The sequence below is a fragment of the Acinonyx jubatus genome, chromosome C1 (assembly GCF_027475565.1).
Source record: "Acinonyx jubatus isolate Ajub_Pintada_27869175 chromosome C1, VMU_Ajub_asm_v1.0, whole genome shotgun sequence".
In the NCBI taxonomy this organism is placed as follows: Eukaryota; Metazoa; Chordata; class Mammalia; order Carnivora; family Felidae; genus Acinonyx; species Acinonyx jubatus.
In genome coordinates, this window is record NC_069381.1 from 61,645,057 (window position 1) to 61,667,746 (window position 22,690).

At 34.9% G+C, this 22,690-nt stretch overlaps 2 pseudogenes; both read left to right on the top strand.

Annotated features, from left to right (window-relative positions):
* Positions 1 to 4,802: 4,802 nt before the first annotated feature.
* Positions 4,803 to 5,266, top strand: LOC106971794 (nuclear nucleic acid-binding protein C1D-like; annotated as a pseudogene).
* A 14,606-nt stretch (positions 5,267 to 19,872) lies between these two features.
* On the top strand, positions 19,873 to 21,079 carry LOC106971793 (14-3-3 protein zeta/delta-like; annotated as a pseudogene).
* The last annotated feature ends 1,611 nt before the right edge of the window (positions 21,080 to 22,690 follow it).

A 22,690-nucleotide genomic window follows, 5' to 3' on the forward strand; every position in this document is an offset into this window, starting at 1 on the left:
CTCAAGGAAGTTATACTCCTGAATAAAAATCACTTTAGAACATCTCCTACCCTATATGCTTTGCTGCCTTCTCATAATGCCCTTTATCCCTGGTTAGCTTAGTCACCACAAGAAACTCATGACTCCTAACTCATGCTGTATTCCCTAGAACTTTAACCCTTTCATCTTTGTTAAGTTTTATTTCTGTCCTTATTTCTTACCTTTAGTCTGTTCTGGAGAGACTTGTTGTCTTAGCAGATGCCAAAACCTACAAAGCGATAGTAATTAAGAATTGCAGTACAATTCAAGTTAGAAAAACATAGAAAAAATGATCAATAAAAAGCTCAGAAGCAAATCCACACACATATGAAAATAGATATATTACATAGGTACCTTTGTAGATACATCATTAATATAGTTATTAATACTATTTATTTATTTATTAATATTATATTATTAATTATATTTCCTTGTTTTTTCCTTCTAGGTACATGAAAGGATTGCAGTTTCCCCTTCTCTTTGATGGTAGGTGTGAATTTGTGACTTACATTGGTCAAAAAAATGTGAGAACAAGTATGTTACTTCCTTGAAAAAGCTTCAAAAGCCAGTCACTAATTTGTGTTTCTCTTCCTCTTTCAAAGTAATTCTAGAAGCATATATCAGAACAGAACTTCCATCAACATTGGCAACAGGGAGTGACTATGATGATTAGGGTCCAAGTTGACTTGTCTCACACATATAGCATGAGCTGAGAAATAGACTATTACTATGTTATGTCATAGGCATTTTTGGATTATTTGTTACTACAGCATAACTGAGTTTATCTAATTGATGCAATAGGGACAGGATGGATTATTTAATAAATTATTCTTGGTCAAGTGAGTATTCATTTAGAAAAAAATGAAATGGGTTCCTTACCTGCAACATATATAAAAAACAATTCCATATCAATAAAAAATTAAAAGCTTTAAAACTTTTAACAAAAATATAAGGTGACATATTTATGACATCAGACTTGGAATTATATCTTAAACCAAACACAAAAAGTCTTAGCCATAAAAGAAACATTGGAAAATTTGACATTAAAATTCATGTTGTAGATACAACACCAAAATATTGATGCATTAAAAGAACAAAATAATAAATTGGGTTTTCTCAAAGTTAAAAACTTCTACTTTATGAAAGAGAATAAAGACAAGCCATAGACTGGGAGAAAATATTTTCAAATCATCCACTTGATAAAGGACTTGTATCTATAACATATTTATAAATAACTCTCAAGATTCAATTATGAGAAAACAATGTATACTGGGGGTGTATTATTTACATTAGCCAAGATATGGAAGCAACTTAAAGGTCTATGATATGACATATATTAATTAATTAAATATATATAAAAATACATAATTATAATATATATATTATATATTATAAAAAGATGGATATATATATATATATATATATATATATATATATACACATATATAATAGAACATTACTCAGTTGTGTAAGAATGAGATGTTACCATTTATGACAACATGGCTGGACCAAGAGGGTATTATGCTAAGTGAAATAAGTCAGACAGAGAAAGCCAGATACCATATGATTTCAGTTATATGTGGAATCTAAGAAAACAAAACAAATGAACAAAAAAAAAGCAGAAATAGATCCATAAATACAGAAAACAAACTGGTGGTTTCCAGAGAGGAGGGGCATAAGAGATGGAAAAAATGGGTGAAGGGGAATGGGAGGTGCAGGCTTTCAGTTATGAAGTGAATGAATAAGTCACAGGGATGAAAGGCACAACATAGAGAATATAATCAATGGTATTGTAACCACGTTATACAGTGACAGACGGTAGCTACAATTGTGGTGAATACAGTCCAACATAGGGAGCTGTTGAATCACTATGTTGTACACCTGAAACTAATGTAACATGTGTGTCAACTATACATCAGTAAACAAATACAATAAACTAAGGAAATAACACAATTCAATTTTTTAAATGGGCAAAGATTTGAATAGACACTTTACCAAAGAAGATATCTGGATTGCAAAAATAAGACGTGAAAAAGTGCTCAGCATCATCAGTTATTATTATTAGCAGTTATTATTTGTTATTACAAGTTAAAACCAAATTGAGATGCCATTATACACCTGTTACAAAAGAGAAAATAAAAAATTCAATCATACTAAGTGTTGGCAAGAATATGGAAACAACTGGAACTCTCATACGCTGCTGATGGGAATGTAAAATGGTGGAATCACTTTGACAGTTTATCAGTCTTCTAAAGTTAAACACATCTACCATGTGATTCAGTCATTCCATTATTAAGTATCTGCCCAAGACTAACGAAAGCATATGTCCACAGAAAGACCTGTATTTGAATGTTAATAGCAGCTTTATTTGTAAGTGGTAAACTCTGGAAACAATACAAATGCATAAATATGCAAATAAATACACAAACTGTTATACTGATGTAGAATACTATTCAGTAATAAAAAGAAAAGTTATCAATATGTACAATATGGATGAATCGCAAATAATTATGCTGAGTGAAAGAACCTAGAATTCCGCCCCCTAAGGCAGAGTATGTACTTTTTATTCCACTTACATAAAATTCTACAAAATGCAAACTAATACATAATGCCAGAGAATAGATCTGTGTCTGCCTGGAAGTGGAAGGAGGTGCAGGAAAGGATAGGAAGGAGAATTGCAAAGTTATAGGAGGAAACATTTGGGGGTAATGAATTATCTTAGTTGTGGTAATTTTTCACAGGAATACATAAGTCAAATTGTATCAAATTGTATACTTTAAGTATGGATTATTTTCTTTATGTCAATTATACCTCCAAACAGGTTTTTTAAAGTTAAATTTATCCAAAGAAATCAAATAAACTTGTTCACATGTTCCTTAGTAGTGATATCTACTTCCCCCGCTGTCTGCAGAGCCACATGTGACCTTCCTGCTCCCTGGCACATGCTACTTCTGATTGCTCACCCCTTCTGGACACCATCCTCCTAATCAATTGCTACAGGCTATTTACTGATGGGGAGTCTTAATCCTTAAAGGAGTGAACAGTGAAGCCCAAGGTCCTCATCAGCACTCTCCCGGGTAACAGCCTCAAGAGGTAAACCTCAGGTCAAACACACACTATGCAGTAGTTAGCTCAGAGTAAGTCCGACTAGATGCTCCTGGAGATTTCAGGCTTCATGAGCAACTGAAATCAGAAGGTTCTGAAGATCTAAAATAGAATGCCATTGGTGGCATAGCATGAGGTATGCCTCTGCCAAGGCACTCCTGAGTTGGCAGAAGAGAAACACCTGTAAACCAAAAGAATGCATACATTTTGGTGTCCATATGATAAGGCAAAACTATGGACAAAGTGAAACAGATCATAAATCTCAAAAAGTTGTAAAATACTGGCCCCAGATATTGAAGGCAATGTTGCTAAAGCCAAGACAAAGAAGTTTAGGTCAATCTTGAAAATAGTGGGTGACTCTTTGGTTCTGCCCTCAGGAGTAGTGGCCCCTACTTACACTGTTTCCTGTCCCTACCTCTACTATATGTTATTAACAGACTTGAAAAGGATGTCAGAAGAAAGATCTGCTTGAGCTCTGTGGAAAATTTCATTTGGAGAGGAAAGGAAACAAAACTGACCTTCAAAATGATGGCAGGTGAAGGGGTAAAGCAACCTTTCTTTAAGAAAAAGTTGAGAATTAACTATAACACATGTTACGAAGTTGTTGTCATGCTATAACTGGTGAGGAAAATAAAGTATCTAGTTCCATCGCTTCCACCTAAAAAATAAAGAAAAAAGTACAAGCAGCAATACAAGGGAGAAGATATACTTAACAGCTATGATCAGCAAAGGATTAAGGATTAGTATATATTTAAAATAGAATCTTTCAACAATAAAAGACACAAAACTCAACAGATAAATGGTCAAAATACATAAACATGCATCTCATAAGAGAGGAAACATAAATGGCAAATTAGTATGTGATAAAAAGTTTAATCACATTAGTAATCTTGGAAACCAAATTAAAACAACAATACAATGCCATTTTATACCTACTAGATTGGCAAAACAAAACAAATAAAAGCAAAAACAAAAACAAACAAATGAGAAGTCTGATAATAGCATATAGGCACAGATAGGAAACAACAGGAACTTTTCCACATTACTGGCTATAGTGTATTGACTCAATCACTATGAAAAATGATTTGGAATTTTCTCAAGTTCAACATGGGCAATTTCACTCCTAAATGCATACCCTGGAGAACCCCTTGCATTTATGTGCCAGAAAATTTACATAAAAATATCCATAGCAGGATTGATTACAATAGGAAAAAAAAAAAAAGCCCACAAAACAACACAGCAGGAGAATGGAATGATATATTCCTACAATGGAATAGTATATAACAGTGAAATAAATGAACTATATCCTCAACAACATAGATTCACTTTAGAAATCTAATTTTAGATTTTAGGACTAGTGAGTCAAAGAAGACTTAGTATGACATCACCTTTATACCTGAAAAGTCATGCAAAACTAAAAAATAAGTAGGAAAGGGACAAGAGCAGGGAAGAACAAAGTTTCACTCTATAGCATGGTAGTGTTTGTGGTTCTTAAGCAGGGTAGTGTATTTATGGATGCTCATTTTTAGCATTTTAGTACAAGTAAAATGCAAAAATTAGATAAGAGGAAATATCAAAAATAGCAATAGCTAAGAATTTTCCATAATATAAAACAAATTCTTCAGATTAAAAACTGCACTCTCCAGAGACAGGAATAGAAGGCCAGCAAGCTGGTCATAATGGCAGGTGAGGAAATTAACAAAGACTACTCAGTAGAAATTCAGGAGTATTTATCAGGAGTATTTATCAACAATTGAGAATTCCATTGGCGCTGTGGATGAGATGCTGAAGACCATAATGTCTGTTTCTAGAAATGAGTTGTTGCTAAAGTTGGACCCTCTTGAATAAGCAAAAGTGGATTTAGTTTCTGCTTACACATTAAATTCATTGTTTTGGGTTTATTTGGCAACTCAGCAAGTTAAATCTTAAGGAATATCCAGTAAAGCAGGAATTGGAAAGAATCAGAGTACACATGAATAGAATTAAGGAAACAACACACAAGAAAAAGGCTGGCAAGCTGGGTAGAGGTGCAGCTTCAAGATTTGTGAAAAATATCCTTTGGGAACCAAAACCTAAAAATGCATCCAAAGTTGCCAATAAAGGAAAAAATAAAAACAAAAAAAAATGCATTCCCCCAAAGTAGTGCATTTATAAAAGTAAAAACAAGAAAGTAAATACACGCATATTATGAAATTTGTGATTTCTTAGAAGATTCCAGACAGAAAAGACAAATTTTCTAAAAGACACCTCTTCAGGGGCACCTGGGTGGCTCAGTCAGTTAGGCATTGGACTCTTGATTTTGGCGCAGGTCATGATCTCACCATTGGTGAGATCAAGCCCCATGTCAGGCCTGTCCTTGGGAATCTGTCTCTCTTTCTCTGCCCCTCCCCTGCTGGCATGCACATGTGCTCTCTCTCTCTCTCTAAAAAAATAAATAACCTTAAAAAAAAATCCTTGTGAAGGAGATGGTCATTTAAAAAGACACTCTTCAGACAGAACGAAAGATGTGGGGTGCCTGGCTGGCTTAATCAGTAGAGCATGAGACTCTTGATCTCAGGGGTGTGAGTTCAAGCCCTGTGTTGGGCATGGGGACTACTTAAAAATAAAAAATAAAGGGGCGCCTGGGTGGCTCAGTCGGTTAAGCGTCCGACTTCAGCTCAGGTCATGATCTCACAGTCATGAGTTCGAGCCCCGTGTCGGGCTCTGTGCTGACTGCTCAGAGCCTGGAGCCTGTTTCGGATTCTGTGTCTCCCTCTTTCTCTCTGACCCTCCCCCATTCATGCTCTGTCTCTCTCTGTCTCAAAAATAAATAAACGTTAAAAAAAAATTTAAAAAAATACAAAATAAAAAAGACAAAAGATCAGATATACAGATATACAGAAAATAATGAAAAATAAAGTAGTAAATATGAAGGCAAATAGAAGGTAATTTTGACTATATAAAACAATAACTACAATAGCATGTGGACATTTTTAAAACTGAAAATTCACAATGTTAATAAATTACAACAATAAATAAGTTGAGAGTGAAATATCAAAGTTAAATGTTAAAAAACATTAAATGTTTTTTAATGTTTATTTATCTTTGTGAGAGCAGACAGAGTACAAGTGGGAGAGGGACAGAGATAGAGGGAGACACAGAATTCCAAATAGGCTCCAGGCTCCGAGTTGTCTGCACAGATGCGGGGCTCAAGCTCATGAACTGTGAGATCATGACCTGAACCAAAGTCAGAGGCTCAACCAACTGAACCACTCAGGCACCCTAAGAGTGAGATATTAAAGTGTCCTAAGGTCCTTCAGCTCTCCAGGAGAATAATAAAAGTACTAACTTTAAACACTGATAAGTTAAGAATTCATGTAATAACTTCCATGGTAACCACTAAAAGACTAGAAATATTGTGTATAGCTTCTAAACTAGCCAAAGGAAACATGGATTGAATTTTTAAAAATTTAATCCAAAAGACAGCAAGAAATGAGAATAAAAGAAATGAGAGAGGCAAAGGTGTTTACAAAAGATCTCTCTAAAATATTGGAGGTACAGAAATATTAGTAGTAAAAGTGTGACTCAAAGTATGCCATGGAGACATTCATGAATAGAAAGCTAGTAAAGCTGTATTGCTATCAGTTAAACAGGCTTTAAGTCAAAAACTTTCCCAAATTATACAGAAAGCTATGCAACAATTCTCACTTCTTATATACTGAATATAGCCTCAAAATAAATACGGGGAAAAAAGTAACAGAACAAAAGAAAGAACTTCACAATCATAGTGGGAGACAACAAAATGATTTTTTTCAATTATTGAAAGAATAAGCAGACAAAAAATTAGTAAAGATACAGACTTCAACGAAAATAGTAATTGACCTAAGGGGTGTACATTGGATACTGCACAAAAGAAGTGTAAAATATACATTCTTTTCAAACATTTGCAGAAATTATCTCAACTCATTTTAAAGGAATGAAACTACAGATTTTATTTATTTTTTTTAACGTTTATTTATTTTTGAGACAGAGAGAGACACAGCATGAACGGGGGAGGGGCAGAGAGAGACGGAGACACAGAATCGGAAGCAGGCTCCAGGCTCCAAGCCATCAGCCCAGAGCCCGACGCGGGGCTCCAACCCGCGGACCGCGAGATCGTGACCTGAGCTGAAGTCGGACGCTTAACCGACCGAGCCACCTAGGCGCCCCAACTACAGACTTTTATTTGAAGATAAGCTAAAAATAAATTTAAGAAGTAGAAAAAACAACTAAGTTTGGAAATTAAGATACATCTAAATAATGTATTATTAAAAGAATTATAAACATAAGAAAATATTTCAAATTGAGCAGTAACAAAAGTATAGGAAGCCAAAATGTGTGAGATGTCGCTAATTAAATGCATATATTACATAAGATGAAGAACTGAAAATTGATGAACAAAGTATGTATCCTAAGAAGTTTTAAAGGTTCATCTGTATTTTAGGGCCACTATAATTCATTTACTTTGCCATAAAATAACACACTGTTTGAATATACCAAAAATATAGTTACCTACTCTCTTTTAGGAAACATTTGGGATTTTCCAAGCTTTTACTGTTCTAATGTAGCTACAGACTTTACTATAAACATCACTGCAGTGAAAGCTTGAGTTTCTTTTGGGTAAATATTTAAGAATAGAATTGTTGAAATGTTGGGTTTGTGAACAAATGAAGTTGTTATTCTGATTTATATTCCAGCAGTAAGTAAAAAAGATATTCCACATCCTCTCCAACACTTACTGGACTTAGTATCTGCCATTCAAGTGAATGTGAAATGTGATTGGGAAATGGCATCTCACTGTGGCTTTGAATTGCATTTTCCCTTCACAGCTGGGGTTTAACATCTGTTTATCACCCATGATAACATGATAAACATGTGTTTATCAGCCACGGTTTTTCCTGTCCATGGTTTTTGCTCATTTTTCTATTGAGTAGTTTCTTTCCTTATAGTTCTTTTATATTCTTTAAAAATATTTTTTAGTTTATTTATTTATTTTGACAGAGAGAGACAGAGAGAGAGAAGGGGGGGGCAGAGGCAGGGGAAGAGGAGAGAATCCCAAGCAGTTTTCATGCTGTCAACACAGAGCCTGACTTGGGGCTTAATCTCATGAAACATGAGATCATGACCTGAGCTGAGATAATGACCCAAGCTAAGATCAAGAATGGAACACTTAACTGACTGAGCCACCCAGGCACCCTTAGTTCTTTTCTATTCTTGAGGTATAGTTGCTATAAATACTATCTCCTAGTTTGTAACGTGTTATTTTCTTTATTGTAATAAAATATACATAAAACCATTTTTGTAAAAAAAAGGTTTATGTATTTATTTTGAGAGAGACATAGAGACAGAGAGTGAGCGATGTAAGGGTAGAGAAAGAAAGGCAGAATCCCAAGCAGGTTCCGTGCTGTCAGTGCAGAGCCAGACACAGGGCTCGAACTCACAAGCTGTGAGATCATGACCTGAGCCAAGATCAAGAGTCAGACATTTAACCGTCTGAGCCACCCAGGCACCCCCATTACAACCATTTTTAAGTGTGCAATTCAGTAGCATTCCACACATTCACTCTGTTGTGCCAGCATCACCACCAGTCATCTCCAGAACTTTTTCATTATCTCAGACTGAAATTCTGTACTCATTAAACAATAACTCCCCATTCCCTCCACCCCTCTTGCCTCTCCTAACCACTATTCTCCTTTCTTTCATTATGAGTTTGTTTATAAGTTCACCTCATATGAGTGAATCATATAATATTTTTCCTTTTGTATTTGGCTTATGTCACTTACCATGTTTTCAAGACTCATCCATATTGTACAGTAATATTCTATCATATGTATAGACCACATTTTATTTATCCATTCACCCATTGATAGCTATTTGGGTTGTTTTCCACATTCTAGCTATTTTGAATAATGCTGCCATGAACATTGGCATACAAATATCTGTTCAGGTCCTTGCTTTCTGTAATATGTTATTTTTACTATATTAAAAGTTTCTTTGATGAAAAAAGATACTAATTTTATATAGTCTTGCTAAAAATCATTGCCTACACCAAGATCAAGAAGGTATTCTATGTTTTCTTTATGCAGCAATAAGAATGAAGTAATGTAATATGGTCATAAATTCCAGAATATTATATACAATATAATATCTCTTACAAAGTTAAAAGAAATTAAAATTATACTATTCTTTTAAAGGAATACATATATATGATAATATTTTAAAACATTAAATAAATTATTAAAAACAAGACTCAGGAGAGTGGTAGCCTGGGGAAGGGGTGGAGGCAGGGGGAGGGATTAGACCAGAAGGACAAAGAAAAGTGTATGTTAAAGGAATTGGCATGATGTTGTAAGATAATTTTTAAAAATCTAAAAAATTGTTGGAATTAATTATCATTTATAAGATTAGTAGATTAAAAAATCTATAAACAGAAATCAGTTAGGTTTTATACTGGCAACAAAGAAAATGGTATTTATTAAAAAAACAGTGCAGTACAAAAATATGATGTACATAGGAAGATGTGCAAGATCTTTATAGAAAAATTATAAAATTTAATGAAAGACAATAAAAAGACTCTAAATAAATGGAAAGACATACTGTGGTCATGGACTAGAAAAATCATTATTTTAAAGGTGTCAGTTCTCTCCCAAACGATCTATAGACTTGAAGCAATTCTAGTCAAAACCTAAACAGACTGTCGGTGTCTATACAAATGCAGGACTAGAATAGCATATTCAATAGTGTATGGAAATTTATAGGGCCAATCATAGCCAAGATCTACCAAATATGAAAATGTATTATAAAGCTGTAAGTAAGACTGTATAGGATTACTGCTTAAGGAGTTAGCTATATGTTAGGAGTTGATGCAAAAAATACAAACTATTCAACCTCTATCTTATTTATATATGTTCCTTAATATTTCTTGATTTTTAATATGGCATTTGGCTATTTTCCTATTTAATAATGATTAAATAAGTAAGACGAAAAGTTTTGATGGCTATTAACTCAAAAGGAAGTTATGCTACAGGACTCTGTCCCTGTGTTTTTTATATTTAAGATTCTTAAACAACACAGAATAATGAAAGTCTTAGGTTTCAAAATCATCTCAATATTTTTAAAATTTGCATATACTATGCATTTTATAAAAATATTTTATAGGCATTATCATATTTAATCTTTATAGTAAACCTCTGAAATAGAGAATGCAATTTTGGGTGGAACAAGTTGGAACTCATTATTGCCTAAAGCCAGCAGAATTTAATGGACTGAATTAGTTTTAAAAGATGACTTATGCAAATATGGATGGACGGGATCTAGTTCAATGGCAATTTTTATGGAGTTGAAAAAGAGTCTTAATATGAGAAAAGATAATACTAAACAGAAATACAAATGTTTTAGTCTGTTTAATAGTAGCAAAATATACATTTCAAGGGAAGTGATGGCAAATTGTACTCTGCATTGGTCAGATAATACTAGGAATGCTGTGTTCAGTTCCAGGTACCATATTTTGAAAGACATGAATAAACTAGAGAACATCTTGGGGTGCCTGGGCGGCTCAGTCGGTTGAGCATCCGACTTCAGCTCAGGTCATGATCTCACAGTTCGCGAGTTCGAGCCCCACATTGGGCTCTGTGCTGACGGCTCGGAGCCTGGAGCCTGCTTCGGATTCTGTGTCTCCCTCTCTCCCTCTCTGCCCCTAACCCACTCGCATTCTTGTCTCTGTCTCTCTCGAAAATAAATATACATTAAAAAATTAAAAAAAAAAAAACAACTAGAGAACATCTGCTGGGGAAAGACCGAGATGATGAAAAAATTAAAACTGTCATGAGAGGAATGGTTGAGATTATCCTGGAACATGTAAGCTTTCATCAAATATTTTAAAAAGCATCCTGTAAAAAGAGAAATAGAATTATTTAAAGTTGGCTCAGAGAATAGATATATGGCCAACAGATGAAAATTATAGGAATACATATTCAAATTAAGTGAAGAACTTTTCTAATAATTCAAAATGTTCAACTTATCCTCAAGGTTTGGTATTGTGCGATTAAATTCCAGATAAGTGGCTAATTTTTTTGTTCTCATTTATTGAGGCATAATCTGCACAGAATAAAGTGCACTAATCTTAGGGTTTTGTGGGGTTTTTTTATTTTTATGTAGGTAAACCACCATCCAAATCAAGATACAATACATTTTCCAGAACCCAGAGATAAGAGCTGTGCTGTCATGGAACTTACAATCTAGTGAAGACAAACATTAGAGAAGTACAATAAAATTTGACAATGTGGAAGCTCTAAAGGTGCTCTGAGAGCATCTAGTGGAGCCTGACTGATCCAGGGATAAGGTAAAGTATCTCAAGGATGTGACATTTAAACAGAGACTTTGGAGAAGAGGAGAAGTTAACCTAACAGAGGATGAGTTTGTTGGGGAGATTTTTGTAAGATGGGTACAGTATATGCAAAGTTCCACCCTTCAAAAAGCAAAAGAGAGCATAAAGTATTCAAGAAACAGAGTCAACTCTGAAGGGAAACAGAATAAAAATTCAGATAAGCAAGCACCAAGCAACTGCATTATTTTCCTTTAGCTGATCCTAAAAAGCTTCTATCATCTTCATATAATATTGATGAGAAAGAAACCAATTGACTTGAACAAATAAAAGAATATGGTAGCTTTTCTTCTCTGAATTTCCAGAACTTTCTGTTTAGGCCAAAGTCCCCTTTCCTAACTCTGTCCTCTCAATTTCACCCCAGGCTTCCCATGCTTTATTTCTTACATCTCGTAGTACCTGATTTTTCCAGCTGCTTATTACATAAATATTTCTCTTGGGCTACTGTATGTTTTAGGTGAAAGACTTGATTCTTATGTCCTCAAGGATGAGAAAGAAGATGAAAGAAGCAACTGATACTTTGTTAGGAAACATCTTTATGGAATAAAAATTACTGAACTATATCATGTGTCCCAGTCCAGAAAAAAAAAGGGTCTCATCAAAGTGCTATTAACTATAAAATAAAAAATGTCCTTATTAAGAAAAATACTAACAATTACTATAAATTTAAATTTCAAAATTTGGGGGTACTCATTTCAATTATATCCATACTTTTTGTGGCATGCCTTGATTATAATTTTCTATGAATTTTAATAACAGCTAAATTCATTGAAAGCTTATTCTGTTCTAAGATCTTTATATGTATTTATTTATGTAATTCTTACAACAACATATGAGGTAGCTACTATTATTATGGCTATTTAACAGATGAGGAAATTGCCCACAGGCACAAAGCTGGTAAGAAACAGAGTCTAACACAGGGAATCTGATTTCCAGATCTTCCAGCCCTAAAAGAGTGCTTGTTAATGATGATGATGAAAATATTGTAACTGTAGGAAACACCTGATTGGTAGAGAGGCTCAGTATGCTTCACTGCCTCCCTCTTCACTTGGATCTAAAGCATCTTTCCAGCCCTCTCCCAACGCTGACCCACAAACCTGCTAAACTATCCTATGTACGAATTAGTGAGCCAGTAGTCTTTTCTATTCTTGCTGTAATGTAATGATAAAAGGATTAGATTTGGAATCAGAGGCTTCCATATACCATTAGTTATATGACCCTGAGCAGGTTACGTAATTTCTCTGAGCCTCAGTTCCTCATTGCTAATAGGAAAATGAAGAGCTTTGTGAATTATAAAGTACTGGGGGGGAATACTAAATTATTGACATGTGTATCAAAAACTCTTTAAGGGAGTTTTATTCCTGGATATAATGTCTTAACTTATAGGTGAATTTTTATAATAATATCAGGTGATACAGGTAACTGATACAAGAGTTAATTTGGGAACTGAGAGGATCTTTCTGCATCCTTTGAACAAACATCAAAAAGAGGTGTCTAGTGTTCCCACTTAACTTCCATATAGTCATATACTTCCATATAATACTCAGGTTCACAAGTTAAAATATATGTATCTCCCATAATGAACATTTACCCTCCAATCTATTAGCAATCTACTAGCAGAATATTGGGAGATGCAAAGGACTAGGCTATTTGTGACTGCTTTGGTTTTGTACTGTCCTAACCAGACCTCTGAACAGTAAATTGTTCTGCATGCACATCCTAATGAGCACCAAGCTTCAAAGAGGTCCCACAGACATTTCAGCAAGAGGCTTTCATTTGGTACAAACCCCAGATTACTGCTGGAAGGCTGTTTTGTATTTTTGAATGGCTGGAAAATATACTACCTTTTAAAACTGTAATTAACTATTGTTTTCTTAAGCATAAGTCATTGAATTTGGTCATATGCCACCTCTGGATTTGTTGATATAAATTTGTATTTGGGAATATTAATAGCAAAATATAATATACAATCCTTGTCCACACAAATTGCAGTAAATTACAGTTCGCCAAATTGCCGTACAAAGAGGAAAATAGAAATGGTTGTGGATTTCATAAAGCAAACAGAGTATTCCAAAAATAATTACAGAGTTGTCACCTTAAAATATACAATTGTTTCTCAAAAGTGATCAGTAGTAAGTAAAGACACTTTTATCCACATTAGATATCATTGACTTCATAGTTACAATCTCTCCCCCCCATCTACTTTTTTGGTATTTATTTTAGAAAAGTTGGTTCTTTTTCTTTATTTTTCTGAGAAAAAAGGTAATGTATAAAAACAGTTATATGTGTACACAAATTTTATTTGGAAAAAATTATATGCCACTGATATTATATGATTCATTAACTAACAATATAATCCATTAAGTATGGAGAATTTGTTATATTTTAAGACACTATGAAACAAAGTCAGTTGTTTATTTGTTTTGTTTTGCTTTTGAAGCAATGCTCTCTTGAGCAAACTGAAGTTATTAGAAAACAGGCCTTTTCAGCTTCCACTGTCCTATGCAAACTTTAGTTTTAAATAAATAAACTATTCTATATATATACAAAGCATATGTAAATGTTCACATAGTACACAAGTTTCTTATATATTAAGTTTATATTGAAAAAACAGAAACACCCATTTCTCAACATACAACTAAAAAACAAAACAAAACAAAAAACAACTTTAAAATCTATGTTCAGTCCTGAATAACTGAATAAAAGACGGCTGAGAAATCTTGGAAGCCAACAAGTACACAAACATGGAAATTAAGAATTGTCCTCTAAAATAAAGTTGTAATCAAAATGTTTATCAATAAAAGTCTATGGGTCTCTATGTTTTAATGACTTTCAGAGCTAAGTAGAAGTGATTCAAGCTTGATTCCAAATCTTTTATAACCATTTTATAGCATTATACAACCAAATTAAAAGTTCACCAAAAGCTGATGAATCCTATAGTATATTCGGTTGTTTTATGTAAGCTCAACTCAGAGGGGGAAAGTCACAAGGGGTTGATTTTTAATGCTAATTTTGATTTCTAATGCTTACAATAAATTAAGTCAACCACGTTCTAAGTTCCGGACTGCCACACATGATCTAAAATGCTCTGTGGGGATAAAACACTTTAGAAGCTTATAATTCCTACAGAGTGTTTTGATTATTTTATACAAACTAAACTCAAACAGCAAAAAATTTCACAAGGGAAATTGTTGTGTGGTTTAAAGCCATATAATCTGTTTTCAACCCTTGTCTTTGCCTTCAGTTAAAGGCATACTCATTAACTTGAAACAATAAACTCAAACCTTAACATTTCTGGAAAGAATTCAATTCAGAACTTTGGCAGTATCGATGGTAAATATTACACACATGCCTAATGTGATCTTATACAGATACACAGGACATGTAGGTAACGTAGGCAGTGCCAAAGTTTTAAATGAGCAACAGATATACTGTATATCATTGCCTTATATATGGGCATTATCTCCTCACACACATATGCAAAACTCTGGCTTTCTCAGTACTGAATTGGAAGCTGTGGTTATAATTTAAACATTTATTTAGAGAATAAATGTAGAATAGAATTGAAGTGGTATTAATGATATATCACATAAAGAAATGCTGACCAATAACAAATTAAAAAAAGAAAAAAAAAGGTTGGGCCATTCATAGACTAAATAGACTAAAAAATAACTATCCACTTGAGGTTTATAGTTTAAAAGGAATGACACAGGCTAAGTAAACAACCTCCTAACACCTTAGCTAAATGTGATGGAAATGGATTAGGCATTAACACAGGGAAAAGAGAAAAAAATGGATTTTTTAAATGAGTAATCATTTTATTTCTTTGTATAAAACTAACCTGAGTTAAATTTAGGTGGAAGAGATAGTAGGATGCAGCATCTTATAAAGAGAAGGAAACATTGTTGGAACAAGCAGAGAAAAAAAGAAAAGACCTAGAAGGCAAAGAGATTCAGGAAGGAAGAAATTATGTTCACAAGTCAGAACAGTCCACAGCTTGGCACATATTTCACTCATGAGTGTCTAAAACATAATCAGATAGTTTAACTCACTCAAACATAAAATAAGACCATGAACAGGCAAGAGGAAAACAGAATGTGGTGGTTCTGAACAATTTTTCAAAGTTACAACTCTCCCGCACTAGCTATACATTTGTCTTTGTAATAGCAAGGCCGGAAATCACTAATCCATACAGAACTAGGCACTGTATATCTTTTGAAAAATTGTCATATATTCACTCTTTGTTTTAAAAGAGCGAACATAACAAAGTACTTCCATAACGAAGTAAAACCATGACAAAGAAAATTCCATTTAATTACAACTAGGTTTGCCCAAGAGAAGCCATGACTCTATCTCCTCAAATTTAGGGACTATTTTCAAAATTTTACTAGAGTGTAAACAAAATATCTACTGCTGCCTCCATCCCCACCATTCTAGCCCCAACCCTAAACACTATGGATTTTGAGAACATTAGCAGAGTAACCTCTAGCTCTATCTATATTGTTCAAACCTGATATACCTTATATAAATATGTGCCATAAGTTGTAGTGTCTATTCAAAGTCTTCCACCTGCTACTTCTATACTATATTTTCATTTACTGACTCATTTAGTTGAAGGGGATTTACTGAGCTCCAGACACTGGCACTGTAAATAAGACATTCATGAATCCCAGCCTTGAGGAGTCAAGAGCCTAGCAGTGTATTTTGATAAGTTTCAATATAATATGGTAAATGCGAGGATATGGGAAATACAGATTATTATAGGAGCACTTAAGAGAAATACCCAATTGTTGTGGTATAAGATGGAGAGTCAAGATAGGCTTCCTGAAGGCTGAGATCTAGAGGTGCAGCTCCATCTATGTAGGAGACAAGTGAAAATTAATTTCTAACTTATTTCCTATACCCTTGTAAAATCTTATCAGTTACTAAAGGACTTCATATACTCCTTTTGCTTAAGTCTTTTCATGGCACATTCTGGTTTAAACCCTTGCTATTCTGGTCATTATCTCAATGTTTATCCATGTAAAGAAGTTTACCATTGTCCCTTGCATTTTTTTTAAATTAATATCTAACATTTATCAAATGCTTACTGAAGGCTGGGTATTAATTCTATGTGTTTTACCCATTTTATCTCAATAATCCTCTTGACAACTTTATGAGACAGGTATATTACTATGTTCATTTCACAAATGAGGAGTCTGAGGCTTAGAGTGTTTCAATAATTTACTCATGGTCAGCTAGCTGGTAAATTGTACAGCCAAGACTTGCATCAGGTCTCATTTGAATCTTCAGCCTGCATTCTTGGCCACTATCATCTACTGCCTTCTTCCCTTTTGCTACTCCAAAGCCCAAGTTAACCCCACCTCCACCATGTATCCTCTTTCTGCAGAAGCTGAAGTGGAATACTTCCAGGCACAGGAAGAAAACAACACTTTTCAACTAAAACAATGTGAAAAAGGCCCTATGATGCCATTACCCTAATACCCAAGTCAGACAAAAATATTATAAGAAAATTAAAACTACAGACTAATATCTCCCATGCAGAAAGATGCAAAATCCTCTAATAATGTATAAAAAGAATTATTATACCATGACCAAGTGGGAGTTATTCCAGGCAGGTAAGGTTGGTTCAGCATTCAAAAATTCATGTAATCCATTACCTTAACAGGCTAAAGAAAAAAAAATCACATGCTCATATCTCACATGCCTGTAGATGCAAAAAAAAAAAAAAAAAAAAGGATTTAATAAAATCCCATTCAAACTAGGAATAGAGGGAACTTCCTCAACTTGATAAATAAAATCTACAACAAACAAACAAAATAAAATAAAATAAAAAATCCTGCTTCTAACATCATGCCTAATAGTGAAATATTAGAAGCTTTCCCACTAAGAACAAGACCAAGGCAAGGATGTCCCCTCTCACCACTGCTTTTTAACAGTATTAGAAATACTGGAAGTCCAAACTAATGTAATGAGAGAAGAAAAGGGGGGAAAAAAGGTATACAGATTAAGAAGAAAGAAATAAAACTGTGTTTGTTCACAGATGACACGGAAAATCCCAAAGAATCAACAAAAAACCTCCCGGAACTAATAAGTGATTATAACAAGATGGCAAGATACAGAGTTAACATACCAAAATCATTCACTCTCCTATATCTGAGCAATGAGCAATTGGAATTTAAAATTAAAAACACAATACCATTAGCAGTCCCCAAAATGAAATACTTAGGTATAAATCTAACAAAATGCATTCAAGATATATATAAGGAAGACTACAAAGCTGTGATGAAAGAAATCAAAGAACTAAAATTTGGATAGATATTCCATATTCATGGATAGGAAGACTCAATGTTGTCACAATGTGAATTCCTTCTAACTCGATAGATTAAACGCAATTCCAATAAAAATCCCAGCAAATTATTTTATGGATATCTGATTTATGACACCAAATAACCAACATAATATTGAAGGAGAAAAACAAAGTCAGAGGACTGACACTGTCATATTTCAAAACTTACTCAAAGCTATAGTAATCAGCACAGTATGATATTGATGAAAAATAGACAAACCAGTGGGACAGAATAGAGAGCTAAGAAATAGACCATCACAAATACTGTCAACTGATCTTTGACAAAGGACCTAAGGCAACAAAATGCAGCAAAAATTGTCTTTTTATTTTTATTTTTAATTTTTTTAATGTTTATTTATTTTTGAGAGAGACACACAGTGTGAGTGGAGGGGCAGAGAGAGAAGGAAACACAGAATCGAAAGCAGGCCCCAGGCTCTGAGCTGTCAGCACAGAGCCCAATGTGGGGCTTGAACCCACAAACCATGAGATCATGACCTGAGCTGAAGTCGGACACTCAACCGACTGAGCCACCGAAGCACCCCAAAACTGCCTTTTTAACAAATGGTGCTGAACCACTGGACAACCACATGCAAAAAAATGAACTTAGACACAGACTTTACACCTGTCACAAAAATTAACTAAAAATGGAAGATAGATCTACATGCAAAATGCAAAAATATAAACTCCTAGAAGATAATACAGAAGAAAATCTAGATGACCTTGGGTGTGCTGATGACTTTTTAGATACAGCCCCAAAGGCAGGGAGAGAAATAATTAATCAGCTAGATTTCATTAAAATTGAAAACTTCTCTATGAGAGACACTGTTAGGAACATGAAAAGACAACCACAATATGGGAAAAAACACTTGTAAATGATATGTCTGATAATTAACTGATATGAAAATATACAAAAAACTTAAAACTCAACAATAAGAAAAGAAAAACTATTTTAAAATGGGCCAAAGAGCTTAACAGAACCCATACCAAAGAACAAAAATAGATACCAAATAAGCATATGAAAAGATACTCTGGTCGCCTTGGTGGCTCAGTTGGCCAACTTGGCTTAGATTATGATCTCATGGTTTGTGGGTTCAAGCCCTGCATCAGGCTCCATGCTGACAGCACAGAGCCTGCTTGGAATTCTCTCTCCCTCAAGATATGCCACATCATACATCATTGAGGCAATGAGGTACCACTACACACCTATTTAAATGGCCAAAATGCCAAACACTGACAACACCAAATGCTGGTGAGGATGTGGAGCAACAGGAATTTGTATTCATTGCTGGTAGGAATGCAAAATGGAACAGCCACTTTGCAAAACAGCTTGGTAGTTTCTTACAAAATTAAATATGCTCTCTTACCATACATCCCAGCAATGTGCTTCTTGGTATTTACCCAAATAGGTTGAAAACTTACATACACACAAAAGCCTCCATGCAGCTATTTATAGAAGTTTTATTCATAATTGTCAAAATTTGAAAGTAACCAAAATGGCCTTCAGTAGGTGAATGGATAAATGAACTGGCATATCCATACAATGGAATATTATTCAACACTAGAAAGAAATGAGCTATTAAGCCATGAAAAGGCATGGAAGAATCTTAAATGTATACTACTAAGTGCATAAAGCCATTCTGATACATACTGTATGATTCCAATTATATGATATCCTAGAAAAGGCAAAAATATGGAGATTCCAATATCAGTGTTTGCCAAAGGATGAGGGGCAGAGGGTATAATAGGCAGAGCACAGGGGATTTTTAGGACAGTGAAACAGTTCTGAGATATACTACAGTGGTGGATACATGTCATTGTACATTTGTTAAAACCTGAAAATGTACAACTCAAGACTGAGCTCTAGTGAGAACTATGGACTTTGGGTGACAATGATGTGTCCATGTAGATTCACCAGTTATAGCAAACACACCACTCTGGTGTGGTACATTGAGTGTTGGGGAAGCTGTGAATGTGTGGGGATGAGAGCACATGAAAACTTTGTACGTTCTGCTTAATTTTGCTGTGAACCTAAAACTGCTCTAAAAAATAAAATCTATTTTTTTTAAAGATAAACTCCTGAGAGCCTCAGCCTTACTTACAGTGCTGCCCAGAGAGCGCTGAGCCCTCATCCATCCACTGCCACCCACTCTGAACACAAAACATGTGGTCATGGATAAAAATGAGCTGGGGCAGGGGACCAAACTGACCGAGCAAGCTAAACAATATGATTACATGACAGCCTTCATGAGATCTGTAACTGAGCAAGGAGCTGAATTATCCATTGAGGAGAGGAGTCTGATCTCAGTTGCTTATAAAAATGTTGTAGGAGCCCATAGGTCTTCACAGAGGATCGTCTCAAGTATCGAGCAAAAGATGTAAAATGCTGAGAAACAACAACAGATGGATGGAGAATACAGAGAGAAAACGGAGACCCAGCGAAGAGATATCTGCAATGATCTACTGTCTCTTTTGGAAAAGTGTTTGATCTCCAGTGCTTCACAAGTAGAAAGCAAAGACTTCTATTTGAAAATGAAAGGAGGGGCGCCTGGTGGCTCAGTCAATTAAGTGTCCGTCAGACTTCAGCTCAGGTCATGATTTCATGGTTCCTGGGTTCGAGCCCTGCATCAGGCTCTGTGCTGACAGCTCAGAACCTGGAGCCTGCTTCAGATTCTATGTCTCCCTCTCTCTGCCCCTCTCCTGCTCATGCTCTGTCTTTCTCAGTCTCTCAAAAATAAATAATTTTTTTTTTTTTTAATGGAAGGAGACTCCTAGCATTACTTGCCTGGGGTTGCTGCTGGTGATAGAAAGGGATTGTGGATCAGTCACAACAAGCATACCAAGAAGCTTTTGAAATCAGCAAAAAGGAAATGCAACCAGAGCATCCTATCAGATTGGGTCAGGCCCTTAACTTCTCTGTCTTCTATTTGGAGATTCTGAACTCCCCAGAGAAATCCTGCTCTCTTGTAAATACAGCTTTTGATGAAGCCATTGCTGAACTTGATACATTAAGTGACGAGTCATAAAAAGATGGAAAGCTAATAATGTAATTCCTGAGAGACAACTTGACATTGTGGACATCAGATACCCAAGGAGATGAAGCTGAAGCAGGAGGAGGAAGGGAAACTCACCAGCCTTCTGACTTTTGCCTGCCTCATTCTAAAATTTACACAGTGGACCATTTGTCACCCATGCTGTCCCACAAATAATTTTTTGTTTACAATTTATGACAGGTTTATGTTACTTCTTTTTAAATTTCCATTTTTCTCATCTGGTTTTTATGTTTACCATCAGGGGAGTAGAACCAGTTAACATTTAGGGAGTTATCTGTTTTCATCTTGAGTTGGCAAATATGGGGATGTGGAATTTTTATACTAGTTATAAACATTTGGCATAATACTTGGTACATTGTGGTCTCACAAAGGCCAGTGTTAAAACTGCTACCATGTCTCAGCGGAGAAAACTGCCTACATACTGGTTTATCCTGGTGGGGAATAAAAGGAATAATTGGCTCCATGGGGTGCCTAGGTGGCTCAGTCAGTTGAGGGTCTGACTTCAGCTCAGGTCATGATCTCGCGGTTCGTGAGTTTGAGCCTCACGCCGGACTCTGTGCTGACAGCTCAGACTGGAGCCTGCTTTGGATTCTGTGTTTTCCTCTCTCTCTGTGCCTTCCCTGCTTATTCTCTCTCTCTCTCTCTCTCTCTCTCTCTCTCTCTCTCTCTCTCTCTCTCAATAATAAACATTAAAAAAATTAAAAAAGTAAAAAAAGTAAAAGAAAAAAAAGGAATAATTGTTTCCAGACACAGTTATAGTTATTGTGGGTACTTTAAGGTTTGGAGCACTTACAAGGCTGTCGTAGAAATGGGTATCCCATGGATTTTACACGTTGAACCATGTGTAACTGTGGAATACGCATTCTCAGTATACACACCTTGGACTATATTTGCAGAAGTGTTCCTTTAGTCGCAGACCAATTTACTCTAGATAAAGGCAGAAACAGTTCATATTCCATTACTTGTAAAGTTACCTGCTGTTTGCTTTTGTTATATTTGCTATACTCATTTTATTTGTACATAAATGTTTTAGGCAACCTAAGAACAAATGTACAATAAAGATGCAGTAAAAATAAATTGCTTAATTCCATTACTTTATGTATTTCAAGAACAGCAGCAAAACAAAAATCCCATGTATTTACTTTTTTAGGATTTTTTTTTTGCTTTTGTGATTTCTTTTGTGGGGGGGGGGAGGCAGGAATACTTGCCTAACATGCATGTGCTGTAAAAACAGTTAACAGGGAAATAACTGAGATGATGGTTAGGTTTGTTTAATGTCCTATGAAATTTTCATGAACAATCTAAGTTGTTAAGAACAAGTGTGTTAAGTTCATGTAAGTGGAATAAAAGTTTTATGAGTGGACTTTTCAACTACTTTCTCTATACCATTTCATGCCAATTAGTCTTTGGTTCTGAAACTTCTCTAAAGGAAATTGTTGGAAATTTTTGGAAATTCTTTCCTTATTTCCTCTTGGCAGCAAATGGGCTTTTACCAAGTTTAATACAAAGTTTATCATAACAACAACAGCAAGGTATAAACTCCTCAGGACAAAGAGAAGAGGAAAGGAAACAAAGTTTTGAAAGATGGAAAAAAGATGGAACAAATAGCGACTGACTCAGTATGGCAGAGAAAGGTGAAGCCCAACTACGTGGAAAGAGAGATGCCAAGGAAAAGTAAGCACGTTTGTTCTGCTAAACTCTAGAAAGATTCAGGAATTAGAGGTACCAGGTGACTTTGAAGACTATAGGGCAAGGTAGCGTGAGCAC